Raw genomic sequence first — 20,136 nt, 5'->3', positions numbered from 1 at the left:
CTGGCTTGTAGTGTTTCTGTTGAGAAGTCAGATGCTAGCTGTATTGGGGCTCCCTTATATGTTACTACCTCTTTCTCCCTTGCTGCCTTTAGGATTCTCTGTTTGTCTTTGCTCTTTGCCATTTTAATGATGATGTGTCTTGAGTGGGCCACATTGGATTCCTCTTGGAAGGGACCCTGTGTGCTTCCTGGACTTGTGTGACATTTTCTCTCCTCAAACTAGGGAAGTTTTGCATCATCCCTTTTTCAAACAGGTTCTCTATCCCTTCCTCCTCCTCTTCTCCTTCTGATATCCCTATTAAATGGATATTATTATGTTTCAGGTTGTCCTGCATTTCCCTCAATGCCTCTTCATCCTTTTCGAGTCTTTATTCATTTTCTTGCTCTTTCGGGGAGCTTTTTTCTACCTTATCCTCCAGCTCACTGATTAGTTCCTCTGCTTCATCTAGCCTGCTTCTGATTCCTTCTACTGTGTTCTTCAATTCAGAAATTGTATTCTTCATGCCTTCTTGTTTCTTAGTGATAGTTTCTATGTCCTTTTTCATGCTGATACAGTTTGCAGTAAGTTCCTTGTAGTTTCCCTGTAGTGTTTTGTCATTGTCTCTGAGCTCACTGAGCTCATTGAGCTTCCTTCGAACCACTGCTTGGAACTCAATATCTGATAGTTTACTCGTCTCTATTTCATTTAGTTCTCTTTCTGGGGATTCCTCCTTTCCCTTTGAGTGGGGGGTGTTTCTTTGTCTTCCCATTATTTGTGAGACTCTTCTTTTTTGCTTCTGCTCCTTAAGTTGATCTGTCTTGATTTTCCTGACTTTGTGGTATGAACTTCTATGGTAGGAGACCACTGTTTTCACTTTCTGGATCTGCCTCTGATGATGTCAGATGTTGACCCTGTCTGACCTTAGGCAGTCTGTTCGAGACTTCCGGGAACCTACTGTCTGTGGCTTTCTCCTTCAGCTGTTAATCTAGTCACCCTGCACTTAGCAGGCCAGCTTAGACAGCTCCGGGTGGGGCGGAGTCTCTCTTGGGGGCGGGGCTATTGGGTCCTCTCACGCTGCTGCTTCTCGGGGGTGTGGTCTGTCTGAGCAAGATGGCTGCTACTGTTTGTGGATGAGTCAGCACCGGGATCCTACTTGCTACTCTCTCAGTTGTCTCTCCAAAGCCTCCTTCTCCATTCTTTCCTCAGGGGCCTCCAGGACACTCTGCCTCCACCTTTGCTGGAGACCAGGGTAAGTGGCTGCAAATAAAAATTTATGTGTTGGCCCTTTAAATGGCTCTTTGTGTCTCCAGGCGCCTGTCTCTGGCAGAGAGCAACCCTGCTGCTTTTCACAGCTGGTTGTTATCTGTGTACTTTTTGGACTCTGGTGCTGTAGGCTGGAGATCCCCGCTTATGGTTTAGACCCTGCTCTTCTCAGGGGGATGCAACTGGCCATTTCAATATTCTCCTGGTGCTGCTGCCTATGGGCACCCCGCCTGCCTTCTCGAGTCTCCACTGCACTCCTTACCGGTCAGGTTGTGCTAAAGCTGATCCTTCCGTCTGTCTGAGGTTATAAGGCTCCTTTCTCACTGTTGTTCAGTTGTTTGTTCCAGGTGATTTCTCCACAATTTAGTTGTAATTCCAGGTCGGTCCTGGGAGGAGATCAGTGTGACTTCCATTCACATCCCCACCATCTTGATTCTCCTCTTGAAAGAACCTCAAATTGAGACATTAATTGAGAATAATCAATGTATCCAATAATACCGAGCGGGAGATAGATGACATACTCAAAGTATCCAAATCAATCAAGTTATTGGTAAAAATGTGTCTTTTATTTTATGGAAAAGAACTAAATGAATTTTTTGGCCAACCCAATAAATTAGAAAAAATGCAGCACCATCTGTAACCACAGTTTGGCAGTCCCAGGAGGGGGAATCAAATGACCATCTTGTATTTCACTGGCTCTGGGATGCACGTTTTTTTACACTTGAAGGTGTGTGAAGTGGGCTTAGACTTCAGGATCCCCTCGGGCAGATCGCAGGATGGTAGCTGTCATTTCCTGAGAACGGTGGAGTGAGTGCGCTTTAAGGAAGCTCGTCATCCACTCAGGCAGCTCGGAATATGTTCTGTGGGAAAGCCAAGGATGGGTCCAACTTTGTGAAGTTTCATTAACATCTTAACCGTGTTTAATCCACTTGTATTTTTTATTTTATGAAAGAATGTTATGTGACTTTTAAAAATTCAAATAAATTGAAAAGAATACTTCTAACAATTATAAAATTAAATTGTATCTTTGTCAGGCAGTTTTTCTTTCTTAGTGCTGTTAACATAATTGTCTTCGCTTGCTTTCCATGTACCTTTGATTTGGTGAAATATGCTAAGATGCAAAGATAAACCCTAGGATCTTGCAAATTGGTACTGAATAAAGCTATAGAAATTGTCAATTTTACTAACAATTATGTAATGATATGTAAGAACTCGCCTTTTCATAATAAAGTCCGAGGTCTAGCTCTAGAGAAGATGTAACACTGATGGGAATATTTAAATAAGACACAAAGCTGCTATATATATTATGTTATAATGTGTCACATATAATATATGTAATTACATATACTCTACCTATATTTATATACAGATAAATTACATATATAATACATATATTGCATGTAAAATATACATATACATAAATACTGTATGTATATTATATACAATCAACACATATAACATATTATAGATATAATATATAATATATGTATATGTGCAATTATATCATATATTATGTGTGTATATTATATATGTATAATATATAGTATAACATATATAATATATATATTTTACTGATGTAGAAATCCAGCTAACTACTGCCTGATATAACATGGTTGCTCTAGCTTCTGTGTTTTGCTGATATTTTTAACGAGCAGAACAAATCCAATTCAGGCCACGAGGGTTAAAACATTACATGAGAGCTGCAGAAAAGTGATTGGCAATGAAAAAAACAAGTTGAACTGAATCTGTAAAAGTAAATAAATTTGACTGTCTTAAACCTTTGCTTACCTATTTATTTCACAGAGATGGACTATTGAGGTAGCTAAGATTTTGTTTTTAAATTACATTGTTTAACCTTCAAAATGTTTCAAAGAAAATATTTTTGGAAGAAATGGAAAAACATTCTCCGATTTCCTTCAGATTGCATATTTACTAGTGGACGAGTTGAAACAATCATTCAGAGCTTATTTTGGTTAGCGATTCAACGTTGGAACAAAAATGTTCAACTGCTCCCCTCTCGAGCACTGACGTCAGGGGTCAGCCAGCTGCAGGCCAGATCCCACTCACCACCTGGGTTTGTGCGGCCCATCCCACTCACGTGAGGCCGGGGGAACAGCCAGTGTGCTCCCAGGGAAGTCAGCAATGGGACAGTGGCCAGTCCTCAGAAGGTCTAAAGGGACTGCATGAAGCCAAAACAGATGGAGGGAACTTGAAAACACACCGACATCTGCTTTTGAGTTGTAAGACTTTGCTCACTCAGATTCACTGGATGCAAGTAGCTGAATCACGCAGAAATGCAGGCGTGGAAAAGGGCCTCCTGAACTTGCCCTTCAGGCTCACTTCCTGAGCTCTCAGCGCCGTGAGCCTCAGGATCCCTGTTCCAACCTAGGTGGAGGGATGGGCCCTGAGCTTTCCCAGGGTGGCTGAGTGAGAACCCGGAACAGCCCAGAGCGTCCAGCTGTCTAGTCGCAGAGTATGTTCTTTTGTCGTGAAAGTGCCTCACTTGTGGAACAAGAAGCCGTTGTGATATGTCTGCTAAATAAGCAGAGGCAAAAATGAAGGCTGCGTGTCCCCCAGACCTATCCGTCCCAGCCACCCTGAGCCTTCGCAGTTACCTCAGGGCGAGGAGTCCTCGCTTTGCTAATGCAACACTTCAGTCTGCACATTGGGAGGGGAAAAAAAGACATGTTACTCTGATAGCACCTGAGCTGTCTTTGCATATTTACATGATATTGATTTAAGGCTTGCAAAACCCTGATGCGAAAAGTATTCCTTGTGCTGATGCCTGAGAGTTCCCCAAAAGCTCTGGCCACAGCATCCCCAGCATGGTGCTGACACGCAGAGCGCGCAGGGGAGGGCGTGTCCCTGGACCCTCTGCTGACGCGCAGGCTGTGAGGGCTGTCGGGGGAGAGAGCGTCCACCGGCTGACAAGCACGGATGCATTTCTGGCGAACTAGGGTCTGTGCCAGACTCCAAGACACATGCCAAGGGATCCACTTGTATGGTCTCTCCTGAGCACAGCTAAAGCCCTACTAGGCAGGCCCAAGAAAAGAGCCACAGTCTGCCGTGGTGAGCGGTGGTGGTGTCCTCGTTGGAGGAGGAAAGACGCTGGAGGCGTCCCCTACCCGGTGTTTGTCCGGTGAACAATGGCTGCCGCCATAGTGGCTCCTCTCCGGCAGCCTGGGGCCCTGGGGCCACAAGAGGTCAATGAATATTTGTTGACTGACAGGCTGCACTGCTAGTCTTAAATATTTATTACAGAAACCCGCGGAGGGGAGCCCCCAACGCGGCCCCATCAGAAGACACGGGACAATATACAGAGATGGATGGTCTGTTCCCGGAGTGATGCTGTGTTCCATTTGGTCGTCCCCTTCCCAGCTGTGCCTTCATTGAAGTTGCAGGACAGAGTAAGTGGCCTCCAACAGGCCTTGGGCACCGGGACTGTCGTCTCTTCCTTTTCTCCCTCCCTCCCTGCAACCGAGGCGAGATGGACAAAGGAAATCCCCACGTGGGTGTCCAATTGTGGGCCTCCGGTTTCGCACTGGCCTGGCAGGCGGCCCAGCTAGTTTCGCAGAGTCAACAGATGTGCTTCTGATGAGACGCTGCAGACATCCGAAGGCTTTGCCTGCAGGGAGCCTAGCTGTAGGGTGGGGGGAGGCTGGACACTCCATAGACACACCTGTCCCTGTTGTGATGTGGCCTTTGCCGCCCTTGAGGCGTATTTTTATATGTAAGATGTAGAAAGCCACAGATTGAAACACCTAGCCAGGAAAGGAGCGCTGGCTGCTGAAATGGCCTAAATGAAATCACCTAAATGGTGATGGTGTTCCCCCAAAATTCATACATAAAAATCCTACAATAGAGATCCATATTGTGCTGTATAGATAGGTATTTTTGCCCTGGGAGGGATAAATAAAAAACACATATGACGTCATGTTTGTTCAGGTCAGATTTTGCCACCAAATGAGTTTGCACTAAATGTATAAATAGTTGCTGGGCTTGGAGGGCTTTAGAAATATTCTTAAGGTACAGACTTTTTCTGCTACCCCTGCCCCCACCTTCAGTCTTAAGTTTTGCAGAGAAAGAAATTAAGACTCTGGAGGTTAATCCAACCAAAAGGTTGCTCATCAATGCACGTTTGGATTGATTTACAACCAAAAGGGGGAACTGTGGACGAAAAAAGTGACCTCATGGGGTGATCGGATAATAAATTCCTAACTGGGCAGGTCATGGTGAGTGGTCATGGCCCAGGCACATAACTTTCTCGTGAAAGGTTTATCTTTGCCTTAAGCAAGCCCTGTCTATTGTTTCTGTGGGTCTAGATTAACACTCTTTGAAATAAACCGTAACCTCCCACAATCTCGTTAACTATCCTGTTATCCAATCCCCCACTTTGCTTGAGTCTTCCTTCTGTCCCCTCCTTGTTTTCAAATGCATAAAAAAAGCTGCAAACCTGTTTTCAAAAAAGAACTCAGAGGTTAAGCTGCTCCTTGAAGACCAGCTGGGCTCGTAACTTCTAACTCGAGGTCTGCGTCTTTCCCACGAAGCCCACAGGGCCACCCAGGGGGGTTTGCTCTTCACTGGCTCCTGGCAGGGTGTCACCTTCCCTGTCTGCTCATCAGCCTCACCCCTCCCCCATATCTTGTTCCCATCCTGCTATACTCAGCACTTTGCAAACATCATCTCCTACCCTCACTTCCTTGGCTCTTCCGACTCTTATAATTTCAGAATTGCAAATGACCTTAAAGGTGCAAGCCGAGCTATTTCAGGTGAGGCTGGGCTCCCTTCCTCCCCCAGCCAACTAGAGGGAACCAAGGGACCATCACAGAACTCTGGGGATCCCCCCAAATTATGGACAACGGGGCGAAGTCTGACAAACCCTGGGGTAGCGTGAGCCCTGCAGTACCACGGAGGAGAAAACCCAGCTATGCCAGGTCACCAAAGTGGCTCACGATGAGATGACAACTAGCCATTACTCATCTCCCTGCACAGAGTCAGAAACTGAGGCCCCAAAAGGACAGGACAAACCCCAAGCACAAGCAGACTGCTGTTTCCACACCAGCCCGTGGACTGGCAGCGGCATTGAATTTGGTGTGTCATGCAGCTATATCTGGCATTTCATGTCGCTGTCCCATATGTTACACGGAAGGGTAAGGCGTGCTGTTTGAAATGCTGCCCAGTTATTTTTCGGGAGCATGAGGCTTATGTTCGGGAATTCTTAGAAGGTCTGGTTTACGTAACATAAACCACAAACTCCCCTGCCCATTCTGTGCCCCAAACATTCAGGGCAGCGCATTGCCTCCTGAGTTAACTGTACATAAAGAAATCCCAAAATATGTTACGCAAGAGATTTTTTTATTTCTCTGCTCTAGAAACTGCCAAATGGAGCTTGTCCAAAGTTTCCGTCTTAAAAAAAAAAAAAAAAAAAAACCTCTGGACTGAATTCCCAAATGTAAGAGCTCAGTCCAAAAAGGATAAGTTTTTAGAAGATTGTGATCCTGTGAGTGGACTGGATTGTAGTGAGAAATAAAATGTTCGTACAGGGAAAAAAAAATATATATCTAAATGTAGTATGTACTTTTTTTTATCCTCACCGCAGGACATTTTTTTCATTGCCTTTAGAGAGAGAAGAAGGGGGAGGAGAGAGAGGGAGAGAGACAGAGAGACAGATATCAACTTGATTGCCTTCCTATATGTGCCCTGACTGGGAATTGAACCTGCAACCTAGAAATGTGCCCTGACCAGGAATCGAACGCATGACCATTTGGTCTACAGGATGAGGTTTCAACCAACTGAGCCACACCAGCCAGGGCAAAGCAGTATGTAATTTTGAGAAGTTTCACCAAAAAATCCCTTGAGTTTTCTCAAAGCCACCTCCGTCTCTTCCGTTGCTTTCTTGAGTCCATTATGAAAGTCTTCTTTGTCTGTTTGAGGACCGCTCCCAGGACTTGCAAGTTTGGGGTGGCCGTGCTGGCCAGCTACTGTCTGAAAGTGTGAGAGGGGCTATAAATCGACCTTCGATAGTCATCCCCCTGTTTCTCTTGATAACAGAGTCTCCTGAGTGTCAGCAGGGCTCAGAGCTGCCCATACAGAGATTAGATTTCACAGCCTTCCTTGCAATGGGGTCTGGCCATTTGATGATGTTTGGGCAAACGGGATGTGAGCCTGGAGAAGAAGTAATTTACACAGAGGTAATGCAGGGCAACTTTGGAGACGTGTCCTTAGAAGAACATGCTTGTGCCTCACCCCCTGCCACTCCCCACTTCATGGGATTGAGGGCACCGCCTTAGGAGCTCCTGAAAGGGAACTGCGCCCCTGATAACAACCTGAAGCAGCGTTACCCACACCGTGGGACGTGGATTTCGAAGCACCTGTGTTACAGCCACTTAGCTTTCTATGCTGGCTACGTAAGGAGCTCTGAACACGTGGGTGTGGGAACAGCAGGAGACAGCAGATGAGTCTCCCACACACATCAGCTTTACTTCCTGACCCATTTTCGACTTGTCCTAGCAAAGTCCCATCTGAGGAGAAGAGCCTTGTTCTTTGTAAAAGTGCCACGGAAAAATCATGGGAAGAATTACTCCAAGGAATGTAACTGTGCTGGAAAAAAGAGCAGGGAGTTCTGGTCTTGAGCAGAGGCCAGAACGTGAAGTCAGCTCCATGTTCACTCAGAAGATCTTAGAAAATTAGCCATTGCAGCCAAGGACCCGAGAAGGCTCTTGATGTTGTGCTTACTGATAAGGGTAATCTCGGCCAATGACAGCGGTCCTGCCACGGAGCCTGGGGCTGGCTAACAGGCCCTCAGCCCTCACATCTGGTTCAAATAATTGTATCTTGTAGTCTTCGCCATCACTCCTTCTCCCTCAGGGCTTTCCTCCACGGAGCCTGAGCAGATGTGAACTCTCTGTAATGTGCTGGGCCGGGTAGAAGGGACTCTGAACCTTTCAATCATTTATTCATTCATTCATCAACAGCTATTTATAAAGGGCCTACTGTGTGTGCCAGGGCCCCGGCTCATGGCTGTCACATTTTAGTGGTGGAAGACGGATAGCGGACAAGTAAACAAGTGAACATCAGACAATAGCATTTCAGAGAGTGACTAGGGCTATGGATACCCTACAACGGGATCATTGAATGAGTTGAGGATTACTTTAGGAAGAGTGTTCAGTCTCTCTAAGGGGCTGGCATACAAACTGGACCCAGAACCATGAGCTATGGAGGGAAGAGTGGGTGCAAATGTCCTGGGGCGGTGAAGATCTTGGTGAGCTCAGGGAACCAAGAGAAGCCATGTGGATAGAAGAGCGCACGGGGGTTGGGGCGTGGGGTCCGTGAGGCAAGGTCAGCACCACAGGCAGCGAGCAGCCGGCACAGGGTCTTGTGAACTCTGACCTGGACTTTAGATTTTACTTTAAGAGCAATATGAAGCCTTTGGAAGATTTTAAATAGGCTAGGAGCATGACCTAATTTGCATATTAAAAAGATTACCCAGCTGCTTTGTGAAGAATGTTTTTTAAGAGCATATATAGTCATGGAAGCCCACTTAGGAAGGTATCACAGTAATCCTGGCAAGAGGTAATAACTATTATTATTTCCATTTCATGGAGACCTAGATGAGATATCATTTATGTAAATGCATGCAACAGATAATAATAATGCTTTACTTGTGTTTGCATAGTGATTTCAATTTCTTTCCTGTATTACATCATGTGAATTTCAGAACAACCCTGGCATGAACTATTATGCTTATTTCTTGGATGAGGAAACAAAGCTCAGAGAAGCTGGTTCCCCAGGAGATCACAGCAGTGTTAAGTGGGAGAAGCCTGCTTTCACTCTGGGTCCGATGGTTGTCGGGGGGTTGATGGTTCCCTTTCCCTGGACCATGCCGTTCTGCCAAATTAAAAGCAGTGGGCATAGCAACCAAACCAAGTAACCAACCATCCAAAGACCTAGGGCCAGTTGCCCTAAAATGTTCCCAAAGGAGGCAAGGTCGTTCAGGTGGCACTTAGCAAGCCTCAAGGGATGCCGGGTTCTGCGTTAGCTGCCGCAAGACGTAGGGAACAAAGGAAATGGAAGATGTTCCTCAGCTTACAGGCACTTAAAACCCAGCTGGGAGAGTTGGACAGAGTGCTATAAATAATTTAAGACTGCTCTGCGAATTAAGAGTCATAACCAATTACAAAAAGCTTTAGGAAGAACCCAGATTCTTTCCTTGTGGCAAAAGGGCCTGAATTCCGTGAACAAAGGTAGTTTCTTTTTAAATGGGCCTCAAGACAGAGATACAAAGGATCATATAAGAATACTATGAAAGACTATATGCCACCAAATTCAATAATCTAGAAGAAATGGATAAGTTCCTAGAAATATTATACATAACCTTCCTACACTGAATCATGAAGAACTGGAAAATCTAAATAGACCAATCAATTGAAACAGGCATCAAAATCCTCCCAAAAGGCAAACAGGTCCCAAGGATAGTCTCTAACCTGTTAGCTGTGTTGGCAGCATCTTCTGAGTAATGTCCAACTCGAGAAGACCTTTTACAAAGTGCCTTCTGTTACCTATTGCTGCATAATAAAATGCCCTTAAACTCAATGGCTTAGCACAATAACCATTTTTATTATTTTCATGAGTTCTGTGGTTCAAGAATCTGGACCAGCCAGAGCAGAGCGGGCTTGTCCCTGACCCATCTTGTCTGGGCTGGGGCCAGAATCCTCTGCCGAGCCCACAGAGCCGATGCTTGAGCTGGGTTGACTCAGGGCTGAGCTGGGCTTGCTGATCAGAGTGTTTCCATGTCATCTCTCCCCGTGGCCTGGGGTCTTCACAGCATGGCCACCTCCAGGAAGTCATTCTTGCAGGCGACTCAGACTTCCAGGAGTGTGGGCCCCAGAGAACAAAAAGGAAGTTGCCTGCCTTTTATGATCTGGCCTTGGAAGCCCCTCAGCATCACTTCCACCATAGTGGCTTAGGCAAAGCATGGCGGGCCCCTCCACCCTCAGAGAGGGGACCATAGACCCCCTCCCTTTCAATAGGACAAGCAGCAGAAATGTGACAGCCTATTGTAGAACCTCCCACCCCCAGTCTCCTTTTGTGCTGTGAGCAGTAGAAGGTTACATGTAGTAAGACTGGGAAATAATATTTGGGATAATGTGTTGGATTTTTTTCTTTACAGTTCTTTCCATAGTTAGTAACTATGGAAAACAAAGATGATATATCAAATAATTTGAAACACAGAATTTTGCTGTATTATAACCAATGAAAACCCACGATTAGTCTACTGGCTAGGATCCAGTAACAATTTGTTGTGATTGGTGTGTGTGTGTGGGTGGGTGGGTGAGTGATTTCAACCCTGCCAGTAAACATAAATTAATACTGAATAAGATTTGTATATGAACATTGCCAGTATGAAGAATAAAGAAATGACTACAACGCAGAGGGGTATTAATATAGATGTTTTTCTGGAGGTTCATTTCAGTCAGGTTGTAAAGGGTGCAAGAAAAGTACTTATTTCCAATGAATGCACTAATTATAAGTGAATCAACTCTTTTCATTAAAGCAAGCCCAGCAGGACTTACACTTGGAAATACTTAGTGAGAATTAATAGAGTTATTATGTGCTTGAGATAAAAATAAAAAGAGAGATCTCTGGACTGCTGGAAGAGAAATAAGGAGAGTGTCAGTGTAGGAACCAGGGAAAAATGTGATTTTTGTCTGCTGGTTCCCTTGGTGGGTGCCTGCCCCACTGTCTAACCCAGCCTCTGGGAGCAAGCAAGGCGAGATTTCAGTGTCTGACTAGAGGGAGAATAGGTTTCCTTTTTCCGCAGGAGGGTAGAGTGCACGTGTGCTTGTGGCAGAAGCAAAACCTGGATTCCTTTGAACTCTTCCAATTACTTTTTAAAAAGCAATAAAATCAATTGAGGTATAATTCATGTACCATAAAACCTACCCATGTAAAAGGTACAATTCAGTGGTTGCTGGTATATTCCCAAGAGTTGTACGATCATCAGCACAATCTAATTTTAGAACATTTTCATCCCAAAAAGAAATCTCATCCTCACTGGCATTTCATTCTTCTCCCCAAGCCCAACCTCAGCTTTCGGCAACCAGTAATCTACTTCTGTCTGTCTAGATTTGCTTGTTCTGGACTTTCACATCAATGGACAAAAAGAGATTTGTTGTGTCTGGCTCCTTTCACTTAGCATAGTGTTTTCAAGTTTCATCCATATTATTGTGATGAAAAGAGGTTGGATTTTTGTCAAATACTTTTCTACATCTATTGAGGTGATTATAGATCAAAGTTTTTTGTTGTTTATTCTATTAATTTGATGTATTACATTGATTTACTTTCAGATGTTAAACCTACCTTACCCTCTCAGATTAAGTCCTTTGTATGTGTTGCTGAATTCAGTTTGCTAGTAGTTTATTAAGGGTTGTTGTGTCTATATTCATGAGGAATAAAAACTGTTATTTTCTTGTCATACATTTGTCTGCTTTTGATATCAAGATAATGCTGACTTTATAGAATGAGTTGGGATATATTCCCTTTTGTCCTATTGTTGGAGGTTTGTGAAGGATTGCTATTAAGTCTCCTTTATTTTTTATTTTTATTGATTTTAGAGAGGGGAGAAGGGAGGGAAAGAGAGAGAGAAAGAAAAACATTAATTTGTTGTTTCACTTATTTATGCACTCTTTGGTTTCTTTTTGCATGTGCCCTGAACGGAGATCAAATCTGCAACCTTGGCATATTAGGATGACACTCTAACCAACTCAGCTAACCAGCCAAGGCTAATTCTTTTTTAAATGTTTGATAGAATTCACCAGTTGAAGCCATCTGGGCACAGGCTTTTATTTTCAATTTTAGTAATGTGAGTCTTTTTGCTTTTTCCCCTGGGCACTATAGATAAAATTTTGTCAATTTTATTCTTTTCAAAGAACGAAATTTTGTTCTTTTGATGTTCTCTTTTGTTTTTTATTCTTCATTTCATCCATTTCCACTCTAAGCTTTACTACTTCCTTCCTCTACTCTCTTTGGGCCGAGTTTGCTCTTTTATAAGTTTCTTAATTTAGACAGTTATTGTTTTGAGATCTTCTCTTTTACTACGGTGTTTGCAGGTATAAAATTTACTCTACCCCCTGCTTTAGTTGTTGTCTTAAGTCTCTGTATGTTGTCAGTTTATTTTCATTAATCCCAAAATAGTGTAAATTTTTTAATGATTTTTTTCTTTGATCCACTGGTTATGTAGGGGTGTGTTGTTTATTGCATATATTTGTGAATTCATCAAATGTTCTTCTGTTATTGCTTTCTACTGTAGTTCTATTGTGTTTGAAGATAATACTTTATAAAATTCCAATTTATTTAACTTACTGAGGCTTGTTTTATGGCCTAGCATACAATCTGTTCTCATGTAATTGAGAATATTTGTATTCTGCTATTGTTAGGTGAAGTGTTCTATAGATGCCTGTTAAGTCTAGTTAGTTTATACTATTGTTCTAGCCTTTTATTTTTTGGTTGATCTTCATCCTAGTTATCTTCTTATTAAAAGTAGGACATCAAAGTCTCCAATTATTATTTTTTAATTGCTGTATCTCACTTCAATACTGCCAGCTTTTGCTTCCTGTGTTTTGGGGCTCTGTTATTAGTAGCAGATATATATTATATAAACAATCATTATGTTTCTGATGAGTGGGCTCTTTTTTTCATGAGATATTCTTTTTTGTCTCTAGTAATAATTTTTATCTTGAAGTCTATTTTGTCTGTGATGAGTATAGCCACTCCAGCTCTCTTTTGACTATTGTTTGCACCGCATGCCTGTTCGATCCTTTACTTTCAATCTAGTTGTGTCTTTTAACCTAAAGTGTGTGTCTTGTAGAAAGCACATAGTTGCATCATTTTTTAATCCATTCTGTCAATCTTGGTCTTTTTTTTATTTTTTAAATCCTCACCTGAGGATATATTTATTGATTTTAGAGAGAGGAAGGGGGAGGAGAGGGAGAGAGAGAAAGAGAGAAACGTGGATGTGAGAGAAACATCCATTGGTTGCCTCCTGTATGCGCCTTGACTGGGGATTGAACCCACAACTGTTGGTGTAAGAGAAGACACTCCAACCAACTAAGCCACCCAGCCAGGGCCCAACCTTTGATTGAAATTTTTAAAATTCCATTCACAGTTTGTAATTGCTGATAAGGCAAGGTTTACATGTTATTTGTTTTTTCTATTTCATATGTTTCCCTTGTATTATTCCATCACTATTTTTTTTGTGTTAAGTGATAGTTTTAGACATTATTTTAATTCCTGTGTATATTTTTCAGTATAGGTTTCTGAGTTATTTTCTTAGTTGTGGTCTTGGGGGTTAGAGTTGTCAGCTTAGTTTAGTATAATCGGATTCGGATGGACACTGACCTTCTTTCATTAGCACATATCAACTTTGGTCCAGCCCTCTCCCATCCTTTATTGTCTCTTACTGTCGTAGGACTTACATCTTTGTATATTATAAATCCATCAACACAGTCTTATAATTATTGCTCCAGGAAGTTGTCTTTGAGATGAAGTAGGAGGAGGAAAAAGGTATAAAATGCGTTTATGCTGTCTCTTATAAGCATATATCTGATGACCTTTACCAGGGCTCTGTGTTCCCTCGCCGGAGGGGGTAGAGGCCTCTGTGGGCTCAAGCGGAGCCTGGGAATCAGGAAACGGGGGCTAGTCTTGCCTTTGCCCCGGTTCTGGGAAAGTTATCTCACTTTCTTGGATCTTCTTCAATGTGAAATGAACCATGACTTCTATAATCTTTCGCAGCTCTGGAGTTCTGAGAATTTATACATGTAATGTCCTCGTGGCCATGGTGCTACAAAGGGCGCCCGTCCCCAGCCTCTGGCCAGACCTGCCCAGGCCACGCCCCTGGAGAGCGGCCTCTTCCCTGGTTTCTGGCAGCACTGCAATTGTGGACTTCCTGCCATGTGGCCCATAAACCCAGAGCTGGAGCCAAATGTGGAAAGAGGCCAAGGCCGCCTGCAAGGAAGTAGCGATGGACAGGCGCACCAACTCCAACTTCCTTCGCGTCTGCGGGCCAAAATACAGGAAGCCCCTGGCCTGTCTCCACCTGGGACTGGTCTGCACTATGTGAGGCCCTGGGTCAGCAAGGCCCCTTATGTCACCACCGCCTTTGCCTCACGTTTGTGGGGTGCTTGGGCCCTCGGTGGGGGGGGTGTAATGTGCAAAGGATGCCAGCTGGTCCCCTTCCCCATATGCTTCTGTCCTGCCCCCAGCCCAGTGCTGACATCAAAGCACTGGGCTCCCAGCGCGACCCTCTGAGGATGTCCTGTGAGCAGCCAGGAGTGTTCACGTGGAGGCCAGTCCACATTTTACAACTCTAATTGGGTGCTTTTGCTACGGCAGTGAGTTGATTAAAAACATACACACTCACAGAAGACAGAAAGCACTGAAGACTTCGCTTGCTATGCAAGTGTGATGTAGGACTGCAAGGTCGCCGCTGAGGCCTGAAAGAGATGGCTGGACTTGCCAGGCCTGTGCAGGGCCCCAGAGGCCTGCTGGGGGGCCCTGGATCTCCCCCTCTTCTCTTTGTCCAGAGATAAAGGGTGGGCCAGGCTGGAGGCCAAGAAGGCTGTGTGTCAGGTGCTCTGGGCCTGAGTGTCGCAGGCCAGCAGGTGGCCCAGGCTCAGACACCCAGATGGGAGGAGGAAGGGCACAGGCCATTTTCACTATAGGTGACATGTGCAGAAGGGACTGACCTGCTCCTGGCACACTGAGAAGGTCCAGTCAAATGGGGGAAAAGTTCTCACCGGAGCTGCTCACCTGAGCTCCTTACTCAACACCTTCAATGCCGACAGGCCCCTTTAGCTTGTCCAGTCCAGAAGCCACACGAGCTTTCTGACCTCATCGTCGCCTCCTTGTTGCTCCATCTCAGCTGAGAGGCATTCCTGAGCGTCATGTCTCTCACACTCTTCTCGCAATTTCTTAAGAAAGTAAAAATATCATTATGATTTAAAAACACCCTTACAGTAGATTCATGCCACCAGGAAAAATAAACTGGAAGAGGCAGCTGGTAACAACAAGTTACATTTAAAATGCACTGGAAATAGAGGCCACCACCGACAAATGATCCACCACCGCCCAGCTCAGGGGTCCGCAGACCACAGCAACCACCTGCGTTTCTGGATAAAGTCTGTCTGGCACATGACCACCCCACCCTGTACTATGAAGCCAGAGCGCAGACAGACTGCGTGGCCCGCACAGCCTCTAGCATCGTTGTCGGCCCGTTCCAGGAGGTTTGCTTACTCCTGGCCAGACAGGAAGTTCCCTGTGTTCTCTGCTCCCTCCACCACGCTGGGCGGTCGCCTGCAGCTGCTTCTGAGGCCTCTGCCTCCATTTGCTGTGTCCGCCTGTCTCTCTACTGTTGTCAGTCTAGATTTATCTTTACGTGATTACAGGGCCTGGCATATTTTGGGCCTTAAAGTTAGTCCATAGTGATTCATTATTTCTGTCCTGCCTATGTGAGGACATGTTAGCTGATGTCCTTTTTTCAGCAGGGTCAGGCGTGGCTGCAAAGGTCAGCTCTGTCCCGAGCTGAGCCCCATGCGGGAAGCCCATAGCCACTTCCTTCTCAGCCAGGTGACAGGGGTGTCCTGTCTCCCAGAGCTCCGAGCTAGGCCGACCAGCTGGAGGCTGTCCCTCCGCTACCCCTACAGCTTGAGCCAGGTCGGCAGCACCGGGAGTGGAGACAGTTAACCCCCACCGGCGGTGACAAGCCGGGCCGGGGGTGGTGGTCTGCATTAGACAAGTCTGACACGCACATTTTTAAAGTAAGGAACTGCCGTTTTGTTCCATTCACATGAAAGGAAGTGAACTTGTGTTTCTGAACCATTTCTAAGCAAGCACCATGCAGGGCATGAAACAAAAGTGTCGTTGTTCTTGTAATTGGCAGCCAACAGCATTGTTGCAAAACAGGCAGCCTGGACCGGTACATTTAATGTGTCCCGATCTCACGTCTCCTCTGAATGAGCTTCTTCACACCCTCTCCCTGAGTCACCACAGCCGCTGGACATAGCTCTTCGCCACACCAACGATCGTAGGTCGGGCTGGCAGAGTTCACTCAGGGGCATCGACTGCTGCCTGATGCTCATCCACTGCGCGAAGGTGTCATGTGGGCCTCCGGGAGCTGTGTGTGTGCGCGCGCACATGCGTGTTCCAGCCCATGTCCCGGTGTGCATATCCAGGGTGGGGGCAGGTGGGCCAGCATTTCTGAAAAGAGGTGGTAGCGTGTGAAGCGCTCTCACTTTGCCATCTTCCGCTCTCTCCTCTAGGAAGTGGCATTTGACTTAAGACTGGTAGTTCTCTGAGAGCCACGTGGGCAGAGCCTTGTCTGCCTCAGCCACGGGTGGTAGATGCACATTAAGATCATTTCCCGGGGGCGAATGGTTCTCTCTGGGCGATGGCTCAGGGCAAAGGAACCCATCGGCAGCTGCTCTGGGGGAGCTCCTGGGGGCCTCGTCTCTACCGCTTAATTAAAGAACAACAGACCAGCAGGTCAGCCGTGGACATGTCGACCTTGAATAATTACAATGCATCTCCAAATTAAGCAGGTCACCGGGTAGCATTTTCTCCAGGAGTCTGATTCCCAGGTTGCTACCAATACTGGGTGAAGACTCAACTCGGTTGGCCTGAGGCACGCAGCGCAGCTCAGCCAGGGAGGGCATTCTGATTGTCTGCCCGGATGGACTCATGGGCTCTGAACCCACTGTATTCCGAGCTGCCGGGGCTGGTGGGCACAGGGAGACCGAGCTTCCCGTCCCCGGAGGTCCACAGAGGTACTTGGGTCAGAAACACAGACCATATTCAGCATTTTTCCATCTCCTTCAAGGGTTCCTCCTATGGATGTAATTGTTCCCCTTCCTTTCTCATAAACACCCATTATCTGTGCCTCCTGCTTGAAACACTGCTTGGGCTTCTGCCTGAGTCAGTGCTTCCCGAAGGGCTATTCTCATCGATCTCAAATACTCGGAAATGCTATTGCTTCTCACTTTGAAAGCACTTCTATTTTTAGCTTAACAACGCCGCCTAAACATCGGTCCACCATAAACTGCATGCAGGCTTCCCCAGAAAGGACGTATTTGAACCTAAGTCCCCACATTCTCCTCTCCTCCAGGTTCATGCGCAGAAGCCCTTCCATCCCCTGGCAGGATCCAAGGCTGCTGCCACACTTCCTCCTCCTCCTCCTTCTCTCCATGGTCACTCAGCCGCCTGCCCTCACTGGGGCCCGAGGAGCCTGTCCTTCCCACGGGAGCCTGGGTCACTCCTACCCAGTGGCGGCTACCCAAGGCTTCCGCCCCTCCATGTTGTGTCCAGATCGTTGGGTGAGCTATTACAGAGGTGGGTTCGCTCGTCCTCGGGACCTGGAGTGTGTGTGGCGGCTCCCTGCCCCCTCCCCTGCCACCTCCTTCGCCGTGAGCCCAGCTCTGTGTCTGCTGCAGCCCCGCCCCGGCTCCATGTGTGGGGCAGATACACCCACGTCAGAACCCTGGCTACAACAGATAATTTAAAACAGCAGAAGAGGGAAAAAAAGTGGTTTTGATTTGGATTGAAAATGTATTACATCATTCTTATTATTTTTACTAGTGCTTTGGTGTTTTCATAACTTTTTGCATATGTTGACCTTAAAATAAATTCTAGATCTAGAGTAAACATCACTTAGAGCATGTTGCTAGGCTGCCACCCGCCCTTGATCCTGTGAGGATAGGGACCCTGAGCTGTCACATGGGCATAATAATGTCTACACAACAGAGCTGCTTTGAGGAGATTCTGTGACAACCATTCAGTTCTCACCAACAGCTATGGGCACTCTTTCTTCTCAAGTTAATTTTAAAACCCCGAGTCAAATGCCAACTTCTGCATTATCCTCTTTATACCTATCACAGAACAGGTCATTATTTCTTTTCTAATTAAGTGAGAAAGGGAGAAAAGAGATGTCATGTTTGGGAATAAAACAAAAATCGCTTTATGAGTTTGGAAGGAAGCAACTAAGTCTTGCTGGTATTCCAAGTTGCCTCGAGGACAGGAGACAGGTGACCACGGCGTGCCTGCAGGTGGGCTCACTAGCCTGGGACACCTGTGTGAGCCACTCATACCTGTTAGGCTCCAGAACCAGACCGTCTTCATGCAGTACCTTCCTGGCCACATCAAGCCTTTGCCGTGACCTTGTACTTTCTCTTGCCCGGAATAGACACGTGTTTACGCGCTTTGTTGTTGCTTCTGCCTTATACCCATTGCTGCCAACACCAGTGAACTTTGGGCCCGGTAATTACCTTAACAACGTGCCAATTAAGAGAAGCATGTATGAAGAGCCATCTTTTTCTGGGGGCACAAGTGTGAATAAAGAAAGATATAGAAATCACTGCCTTGCCCAAAAGCAGCTCAACACCCAGGTGATACAGAGGTCTGGTACTCTGTTTTAATCTAAGAACATGCATGTGAGCAGTGGGAGGGGGTGGTGGGTGGGGGTGTGCAGAGGAGGGGGAGGTGGCGGAGGTGGGGTGGGAAGAGGAGCCATGAGGCGGGGGAAGCTGAGGAGGGGACTGGCGGGGCACCCACACGCCTCATGATGAGGTTGCTTGACCGCATCTCGGTGCCCGCTGCACCTGCTCTGTCCCCCGTGGCCCCCAGAGAAGGGGCGGGCCTGCTCCAGCACAGGAGGGAAGTTCCTGGCCCCTCGCCTGCCGCTCCCTCCCTCTGCGGGGCACGTAGACCCCTCTCTTCCTGGGAAGGAAGGAACAGTGCCACACAGCTGAGATCCTACCTGATTCCACCCGAGCCCAGGCGGATGGGACCTGGGAAGGAAAGAGGATCTCACCCAGGCCCCACCCACCATTTCTGGGTTAATCAGGTTCCCTGGCAGGCAGGATGGCGTGGGTGCTGGCTCTCTTTCGGATCCTCTTTAATAACAACAGTTGCAATAATAAAATCAATGCTGTATGATTATCATCATGTTACTGCATCTGAACAGGTATAGTGATCAATGCTCATTGTACATCATATAGTATTCAATACAATGTTCGCTGTAATGTACTGTGTGGGTCCTACTATACAGTACAGCTCAGTATGCAGAATATAGTACTATAATATATGATATACATTAAAATAATATTATGACACTTGTGGGAATAGTTTGCTCTATCTGTACACAGTCCACATAACAATGAAGCGCGAGGGATTCCATGAATTCAGTAGTAAAGATCCATATGCACCCTTTTACTGTGTCTTCCCCTTGGCATGCAAATGTCCTGCTAATATGTCATCTCGGCCAAGTGGCCTCCTGCTTGCTCTCTGGACTCAGCTCCACCTCCGTGGCCACCTGCCGCACCTGAGCTAGGTGGTCCCTCCTCCAAGCCAGGCCCCAGTACCCAGCTCAGGGGACGGACCTCTGCTGTTGAATTTGGAATTGTGAGTGTTGGCTCGCTTAGTTCTCGTCGTGACTAGACTGTGGGCTCCAGCATTCTTCACACTTTTCCTCATGGCCCATTAGCCAGTCCTGAAATCCATGGAGCGGCGATCAGTGTTCAAAAAGAAGAGAAAAGAAAAGAGGAAGAACGAAATAGAATGTGTCAGGATGTATTGTGTGTGTGTTATACTGAATCAAAATAAAATGTATTTTTTACATTTTACAGTGGATGATGATCAAAAATGTTAGAAATCCCTGAGCTAGAAGGCTGGCACTTTCTTGCTTATTTTTGTTTCCTTCACTCCTCAGAAAGTGTCTAGTCCCAATAAAGGATCACCAAACTAATACATGAGTTAATTTTGGATTGGGAAAAAAGTCCATAAAATAAAGACACATTTTTTATTTTCCCCAATAACTTTATTGATTTGGATACTTTGAGTCTGTCAGCA

The 20,136-nt window shown here is 45.9% G+C and overlaps 1 long non-coding RNA gene across 1 annotated transcript; it reads left to right on the top strand.

Moving 5' to 3' along the window:
• Positions 1–1,101: 1,101 nt before the first annotated feature.
• LOC129072895 (uncharacterized) lies at positions 1,102–18,561 on the top strand. The gene is made up of 3 exons (XR_008529398.1): positions 1,102–1,228; positions 4,504–4,649; positions 17,399–18,561. It is a non-coding gene; the product is annotated as an uncharacterized LOC129072895 (long non-coding RNA).
• The last annotated feature ends 1,575 nt before the right edge of the window (positions 18,562–20,136 follow it).

This window comes from Pteronotus mesoamericanus, unplaced genomic scaffold, assembly GCF_021234165.1.
Source record: "Pteronotus mesoamericanus isolate MK-2021 breed Mesoamerican mustached bat unplaced genomic scaffold, CSHL_Meso_final contig_347, whole genome shotgun sequence".
In the NCBI taxonomy this organism is placed as follows: Eukaryota; Metazoa; Chordata; class Mammalia; order Chiroptera; family Mormoopidae; genus Pteronotus; species Pteronotus mesoamericanus.
This window is presented reverse-complemented; position numbering and strand designations above follow the sequence as displayed.